We start from the raw sequence: 9,041 nt of genomic DNA, 5'->3' as shown, positions 1-9,041 counted from the left end.
CACTCCATATGTAAAAAGATACGGTAGCCCTTTAAGTCCACCTTTAAAGGTAATATATAGAAATTAGAAAAACCAACAACATAAAGAACAACATAAAGAAAATAAGATGTTACCTTTTTTATTGGACTAACTTGATGCATTTTTTAAATCAGCCCTGAAAAGTAACTCTTCTGATCTGAAGAGGAGATACTTTCCAAAGCTAATACAAAAAAATGCATCATTGTTAGTCCAATAAGTTTCAAGTTTATTTCAAATTTACTATACGCCCACTCGAACCTTCTGGGCGGTGTATAAAATACCTTCATATTATACCAATTAAAAAATAATTTAGGCTACAACAGACCAGGGGGAGAGAAAAAAAAATCAAAAAATGATTTACAGACACGGGCGAACAGGAACAAAAGGGAAGAAGGGATTGGAAATTACAATTGATAGAAAAAGAGAAAACATTTAAAGGGAATAACAAAAGGTTGGGGGAAATAGAATAAAAAAGGCACCACCTTATTTCTTCTATGTTTTGTTTTATTTCTATATATTATATATATAAAACAAATTCGCCAGAATTATATAGCACCACCTTTTTCCTGTGATTGGCATTTCATTTAAAGCAGTAATAGTTAATGCACTTGCACGTCCCTGGCACTCCCACTTTCAGTGGTTATTTCCACTTCCGAGGTAAAGTAAACAAAAAATATATGAGGAGGGGCTATTCTTCTATTCACGGAATCTTTCAGAGGTTTCAAGTTGCAGGGAGCTACCATTGACATAAGGTAAAACCAGGATTTCCAGGATCCTCATTGGACTTGTATTCATATCGTAGTAAAAAGCAGGATTTTCCAGGATCCAGGACCACCTTAACAGCAGGCCGCCTCTTTTTTTTATTGCCACAGCTGCTGCTATGCAATGTCTTCTTCCCTTCCTTGCTAGTCCCACCCCTTATGACATGCTCTTCTTTTCCTGTGTGGGAGGACAGCAGAGAAAGAGAAGACGTCAGTGCCGGGACTCCCTGCAGAATGACAACCAGAGAGGCAGTAAAAATAGGCTATAGCTTATCAGGCAGAGTCAAAAAAACCCAGCAATACTTTGGATTTAGAAGGTGAATTTTAGTAACCTGGTCAATCTTATTGAAACTAATTATTCAGATTTATTTATTCTTTTTTTTTTATACTGTTCGCCCAGGGGAGCTCAGAATGGTTTACATTAATTTATTCAGGTACTGAGCATTTTTTTCCTGCCTGCCCTGGTGGAGCTGTAATCAATCTAATGTACCTGGGCAATGGGGGGGGGGGGGGGTGGAGTTAAGTGACTTGCCCAGGTCACAAGGAGCAGCCTGTGTTTGAACCCACAATCTCACAGTGCTGAGGCTGTAGCTTTAACCACAGTGCCACACTCTCCCCTAGGCAATTTAACGTTACTGTCTTTTAAACAGTGCAGCAGGATGTAGCTGCTCCTTCTTCCATTAATATTTCTAAACCTGTAGCAGAAGATCAGCACCTTATGGATGGACTAATGTGTAAGATTGTTGAAAAGGTGGAATCTGTTTTCTGCCAGAAAATGCTTGTGTGCAAAAATTACATGACTCCAAGGTGCACTATAGATTATTGCCCTCTCCCCATGTTTCTTGTACTTGAGTTTTTAAACTTTAACCCAGAGTGTGAATTAACTTCAGGCATCCTGTAAAAGAAGTGCAAACCCCTTTTACACCAGTTGCAGCACGGTTTTGTTTTTGGGGGGGCTTTGAGGGATACCTGAGTGTAAGGTTACCAAACGTCCGGATTTCCCCAGACATGTCCTCCTTTTGAGGACATGTCTGGAGATCCATACGGCTTTTGAAAACCCAGCAGGGGGCAGAGTTAGGGCAGGATTGGCGGCGAGACTGGGGCATGATGGGGTGGGGACAGGTGGAACTGGGCGGGTCTAGGGGGTCTGGATTTTCCAAACAGAAAATCTGGTAACCCTGCCTGAGTGCACCCCACCCCCCTCATTCTGGCTCTAGCAGTGCCACCTGGCCTCCTTTATATAGGATCAAGAAATGGTTGACAGAACTCCCTGGGAGTAAGAGCAGACTGGCCTCCTAAACCAGTGGTTCCCAACCCTGTCCTGGAGGACCACCAGGCCAATTGGGTTTTCAGGCTAGTCCTAATGAATATGCATGAGAGAGATTTGCATATAATGGAAGTGACAGGCAAGCAAATCTGCTCCATGCATATTCATTAGGGCTATCCTGAAAACCCGATTAGCCTGGTGGTCCTCCATGACAGGGTTGGGAACCACTGCCCTAAACATAGAGGCTAGGGCAGGGTGCACAATGCTCCAACAGCATGGTAATAAATACTGTATTGTGAGTGATTTAAATTGATAGGGTGATGCTCAGCATAATAGCATGTAAATTATATGCATACTATTTATACGGAGGATAAAAGGGGGAAGAACTGTGCCTGCCACTTGCTCAGAAGAGCAAAAATAGGCACAGTTCTATCCCTTTCTTTGCCCACTAAAAAAAAAAAAAACACCTCTCTTCTCCACTCCCTGTGATCATCTGGCAATCACATGTGCCACGATGGTCTCGGGACTCAAGGATCTACCATACGAAAAACGGCTTGACAAATTACAGCTATACTCGCTCGAGGAGCGCAGAGAGAGGGGGGACATGATCGAGACGTTCAAGTATCTTACGGGCCGCATCGAGGCGGAGGAAGATATCTTCTTTTTCAAGGGTCCCACGACAACAAGAGGGCATCCGTTGAAAATCAGGGGCGGGAAACTACGAGGTTACACCAGGAAATTCTTTTTCACTGAAAGAGTGGTTGATCGCTGGAATAGTCTTCCACTACAGGTGATTGAGGCCAGCAGCGTGCCTGATTTTAAGGCCAAATGGGATCGGCACATGGGATCTATTCACAGGGCAAAGGTAGGGGAGGCACATTAAGGTGGGCAGACTAGATGGGCCGTGGGCCCTTATCTGCCGTCTATTTCTATGTTTCTATGGTCTGTGTCTGTGTATGGCCGTTTGGTAGAGGATGGGCAGGGGAGGGCTTCAATGGCTGGGAGGGTGTAGATGGGCTGGAGTAAGTCTTAACAGAGATTTCGGCAGGTGGAACCCAAGCGTAGTACCGGGTAAAGCTTTGGATTCTTGCCCAGAAATAGCTAAGAAGAAAAAAATAAAATAAAATTTTAAATTGAATCAGGTTGGGCAGACTGGATGGATCATTCGGGTCTTTATCTGCCGTCATCTACTATGTTACTATTACAGCCTCCGGCCGCCTGATCCATCATGCTCCCCTCATTCTTGACTTCCTCGAGGCTGTTAAATTGCCCTCCCGTGTTGCGGTTATGCACTGTCGAGCCCACCGTCGTGTCACTGATCTCGTCTCAAGGGCAATGCCCGTGTCGACCACACAGCCTGAGCTGCTAGCCTCTGCCCCCCTCCTTAGACTCCTCTGTATACCATCATTCCTTTTCTGGACTCCCTTACACTTCTCAGGAACAGACTTGGGTCCGCACTCTTTCGGGCCAGTCTGTCCTGAAAGGGGGGTGGATACAAATATGCGCCAATTCAAGTGCCAATCCAGATCCACACACTGATACTTCAAACGCAAGCACAGCAGGTACCCTTATATTCATTCCTCAACACCTGGCCCTCACGATTGTCAAAAGATGCCATGATTTGGCACACTCTGGAGAACCTGCTATGAAAATGACCCTCAAGAGACATTTCTTTATCAATCATCTTGATCAGCTAGTCCGGAATACAGTCCGACAGTGTGTTGTCTGTTCTAGAATAAATTCCCCAACCAGACGACTGCTACCTCCTGGACACCAACCCATTGGAACATATCCGATGCAGGTTCTGTCTGTAGACTTCACCCACATGCCTACATCCCGTTCCCTCAGTTACCTTATAGTCTTTACAGACATCCTGACTAGATGGGTTGAAGCCTTCCCTACTCGCACTGAACGCGCCAGGGAAGTAACCAAACACCTCCTAAACGACATAATTCTGTGCTTTGGTTTCCCTGCAGTGACAACGGCCCCACTTTCATTGCCGATGTTGTCAAACAAACTGCTCAGGCTCTCCAAATTGAATGGAAATTACATGCTGCTTACTATCCTGAGAGTTCTGGTCAGGTCGAAAGAATGAACAGAACTCTTAAGACCCTTCTCACAAAACAAATTGAAGAAACCAATCTGTCCTGGCCTGTCCTGCTGCCCTCTGTCCTATTTCAGATTAGATGCACCCCATCTAAACCCACTAAATTGTCCCCATTTGAGCTCATGTTCGGCCGGCCACCACCCATTGTGAACCCAGATCCTGGTTCCTTTGCTACTCTGGGATCAGATATCCTCCAGAGTCAGGTCCAATCTTTAGCTAAGGCCCTTCAAGAGCTCCACAAATGGGTCCTGGAAAGGGCCCCTCTACCGATAGCTACACAAGTCCATGGATACATAAGAACATAAGAACATAAGCAGTGCCTCCGCCGGGTCAGACCATAGGTCCATCCTGCCCAGCAGTCCGCTCCCGCGGCGGCCCAAACAGTTCACGACCTGTCTAAATCACCAGAAGGGGCCCCCATGCCTCCTTGGTTTCCTAATTGAGTCCTATCTTCCTATCAAAGTCCTAGCCCTCCGGTCTTGCACCTGCACGACCTGGTTGGGTTTCTACATTTATTTTCTGGTTAGCTTTCTCAGTATCCCACGATCCCTTTATCCCTCAGGAATCCATCCAGTCTCTGTTTGAATCCCTGCACCGTACTCTGCCTGATCACTTCCTCCGGTAGCACATTCCAAGTGTCCACGACCTTCTGGGTGAAAAAAAACTTCCTTGCATTCGTTTTGAACCTATCTCCCTTCAGTTTCTCCGAATGCCCCCTCGTACCTGTTGTCCCCTTCAGCCTGAAGAATCGGTCCCTATCCACCCTCTTTATGCCCCTCATGATTTTGAAGGTCTCTATCATATCACCCCTGAGCCTCCTTTTTTCCAGAGAGAAGAGCCCCAGCCTATCCAACCTCTCAGCATATGGGTAGTGTTCCAGCCCTCTTACCAGTTTCATTGCTCTCCTTTGGACTCTCTCAAGTACCTCCATGTCTTTCTTGAGGTACGGCGACCAATATTGAACGCAGTATTCCAGATGCGGACGCACCATCGCTCGATACAGTGGCATGATGACTTCCCGCGTCCTGGTAGTTATGCCCCTCTTTATGATGCCCAGCATCCTGTTGGCTTTTTTTGAGGCCGCTGCGCACTGTACAGATGGCTTCAGTGATGCATCCACCAGCACACCCAAGTCTCTCTCAAGATTGCTTTCTCCCAACAATGCCCCCCCCAATTTGTAGTTGAACAACGGGTTCTTTTTCCCTATATGCATAACCTTGCATTTTTCCACATTAAAGCGCATTTGCCATTTGTTTGCCCAGTCTTCAAGCTTGTCTATGTCCCTTTGCAGGTCCTCACACTCCTCCCTGGAGCTAACTCTGCCGCACAGTTTGGTATCGTCTGCAAATTTTATAACCTCGCACTTTGCCTCCTTTTCCAGGTCATTGATAAATATGTTGAAGAGTAACGGCCCCAGCACCGATCCCTGTGGCACACCGCTCGTGACTCCCCGCCAGTCAGAATATTGGCCCTTTACTCCGACCCTCTGCAGTCTAACCGACAACCAGTGCTCGATCCATCTGTGCACATCCCCTCCCACCCCGTGGTTCCACAGTTTCCTAAGCAGCCTTTCATGTGGTACCTTGTCGAAAGCCTTTTGAAAATCGAGGTAAATGATATCGATGGGTTCCCCATTGTCCACCCGACTGCTTATTCCCTCAAAGAAGTACAGAAGGTTCGTTAGGCACGACCTTCCCTTACAGAATCCGTGCTGGCTTGTTCTCAGTAGGCCATTTCTCTCAATGTGCTCGCAAATGCCGTCCTTTATCATAGCTTCCACCATCTTCCCTATAATTGAAGTCAGGCTCACCGGCCTGTAGTTCCCGGGGTCACCCCTCGATCCCTTCTTGAAGATAGGTGTGACATTCGCTAATTTCCAGTCCTCTGGTACCTCTCCAGTTTTCAAGGATAGGTTACAAACATGCTGGATTGTGCCCGCTATTTCTTGTCTTAGTTCCTTCAGAACCCTTGGGTGGATCCCGTCCGGACCCGGTGATTTGCCGCATTTTAACCTGTCTATCTGTTTGAGGACATCTTCCTTACTTACCTCTAAGTGCTCCAATTTTTCAGCCTGTTCCCCACTCATGAGCTCCTCTGAGTCCGGTATATTAGATGTGTCTTCTCTCGTGAAAACTGACGAGAAGAACGTGTTCAACCTCTCAGCTACCTCTTTATCCTCCTTAATCACTCCCTTCCTATCCCCATCGTCCAACGGCCCCACCTCCTCTCTCGCTGGTCGTTTCCCCTTTACGTAACTGAAGAATGCCTTGAAGTTTTTTGCTTCCCTGGCCAGCCCCTCTTCGTATTTCCCTTTTGCTTTTCTAACCTCTCGGTGGCATTCTTTTTGGCATTTCCTGTGCGCCTGGTGATTTTCCTCCGTTGGATCCTTTTTCCATCTCCGGAAAGATACTTTTTTGTCATTTATTGCCTTCTTTACTTCTGCTGAGATCCAAATCGGGTCCTTTGACCGCTTGTTCTTGCAGCCTTTCCTGAAACTGGGGACGTACGTTTTTTGTGCTTCCTGCAGGGTGTCCCTGAATAGGGTCCAGGCGCTTTCCACAGTCTCCATCTTAAAGATGTTTCTGAGCTTCCTCCCCACCATTTCCCTCATAGCAACATAGTTCCCATCCTTGGGGATACAGTATGGCTAAAAACTTGGAAGTCGGACCCCCTGAAACCTAGGTGGACAGGCCCTTTCACTGTTCTCATTTCTTCCCCTACAGCTGTCAAGGTGTCCCGACTAGAGAGCTGCACGGGAACGACAGGGATACCGCGGGTTCCCCCTTCAGGTCGCGGGGATCCCATGGGGATGCCCCCTAGGGTTGCGGGGATCCCATGGGGACGCCCCCTAGGATCGCGGGGATCCCATGGGGAATCCCCCTAGGGTCGCGGGATTCCTGCGCGGTTGGATGTACTTGAGCTGCGAGGCTTGTCTTCTTTTCCCTACCTGCCCTGCCACAGCACACAGCCGACCTGGAAGTCTTCCACGATGTTAGTGCTGACGTCGGAGGGAGGGCTTAAGCAAAGCCCTCCCTCCCTCCCTCAGACGTCAGCGCTGACATCGGGAAGACTTCGGGTCGGCTGTGTCCTGCGGCAGGGCAGGTAGGGAAAATTAAAGGCAGTGGCATACCAAAGGGGAGGCGGTCCGCCCCAGGGCAGCCTTAGGGAGGGGTGCAGAGCTGGCCAGATCCCCTTTCCTTCGTGGCACTTTCCCCCGACCGACAACAGGCCCTGTCCGACAAACCTCCCTGCCCTGTAGCCGCAAATCTAAATTACCTTCTTACAGCAGCTGGATTCAGGGCAGGGAGGTTTGTCGGACCGTGCTTGTTCTGTTGTCGGTCGGGCGGGGAAGAGCCACGGAGGGAGAAAGGGAGGAAAGGTGGAGTGGAGAGGAAAAGAAGCTTAAGGGAAATGGGTAAAACTGAGGGGGAAGAAGGACGCTGAAAGCACTGGGGAAGACAGAGGAGGGAGAAGGACGCTGAAAGCACATGGGGAAGACGGGGGTGGGGGAGAAGGGCGCTGAAAGGACATGGGGAAGACAAAGGGGGGAGAAGGATGCTGAAAGGACATGGGGAAGACGGGGGGAGAAGGATACTGAAAGGACTTGGGGAAGACAGAGGGAGAAGGACGCTGACAGGACATGGGGAAGATGGGGGGGAGAAGGATGCTGAAAGGAAATGGGGAAGAGAGAGTGGGGCGAAGATGCTGGCAGGGAAGAAGACAGAGATGCCAGACTATGGGGGGAGCGGAGGGAAGAAGATGGGTGCCAGACCAATTTGGAAGGGGGGAGAAAGGGAGAAGCACAGTAACAGAGCAAATGGAAGACGCAGAGAGAAGAGAGATAGTGGATGGAAGGAATTGAATGAGAACATGAGGAAAGCAGAAACCAGGCAACAAATTTAGGAAAAAAATTCTATTTCTTTTTTTTTTTTTCTTCAGGATAAAGTAGTATATTAGTTGTGTTGATAAAAATTTATAAACATTAGAGACTCTGGTAGAAACCGTTTACAAAGTATGTATTCTTCCCAATTAATATTTCCAATTAATAAAGTCTCTTTGCTTATTTGTAAATGGGTTTCTACCAGAGCCTTTAATTCAGTAGCATAATTAAATGAAATAACTATTTCTGAAATTTATAGGGACGGGCGGGGACGGAGGGGATTCCTCGCGGGGATGGGTGGGGATGGAGGGGATTCCTCGCGGGGACGGGTGGGGATGGAGGGATTCCTCACGGGGACGGGTGGGACTTTGACGGGGACGGGTGGGATTTCTGTCCCCGCGCAACTCTCTAGTCCGGACATGAAACCTGGTTTCACTACAATAGAGTCAAGCCTGCTGCTGAATGGCAAGCCACCCCAGGCAAGACAGACCTCCAGCTGAAGATCTCTAAAACCTCAAAATTGCTTTGAACATTTACCACTGTATTTAGCAGGTGTTCTGAATATAACCTTTTCACAAGTGTTTGAGTTTAACTGACTACTTGTGGTTAACCACTGCCCCAATTGAACCTTCTTCTATGTGCATTGAGAGTCACTCTGTGACAAATGGGTTTTCTGTGTATACATTGCCGAATGCTCCTATGTGTTATATCTGACTGCTGTTTTTTTCTTACTGTCTTATGCTTCTTCCTTTTGTATTTGTTTTCTGTTGTGCCAGAAGCTCAGGCACAACCCCTTGAGTCCTGTAAACCATGTCTTTCTGAGGTCCTTAATGGAAATCAGGTAGAAATGACCCTCCTGTACAGAACCCAATTCCTTTGTCACATTGCCCCCTTACCTGATGTCTGTTCCTATGAGGGAGTCAATTATCGCAAGTGCCAGACCACTGATGGAGTCATATGTTACCAACCCACTAGTATTAAAGATGAAAAATGGGTAGAAGTCCGCAT

This window comes from Geotrypetes seraphini, chromosome 11, assembly GCF_902459505.1.
Source record: "Geotrypetes seraphini chromosome 11, aGeoSer1.1, whole genome shotgun sequence".
Classification (NCBI taxonomy): domain Eukaryota; kingdom Metazoa; phylum Chordata; class Amphibia; order Gymnophiona; family Dermophiidae; genus Geotrypetes; species Geotrypetes seraphini.
This window is presented reverse-complemented; position numbering follows the sequence as displayed.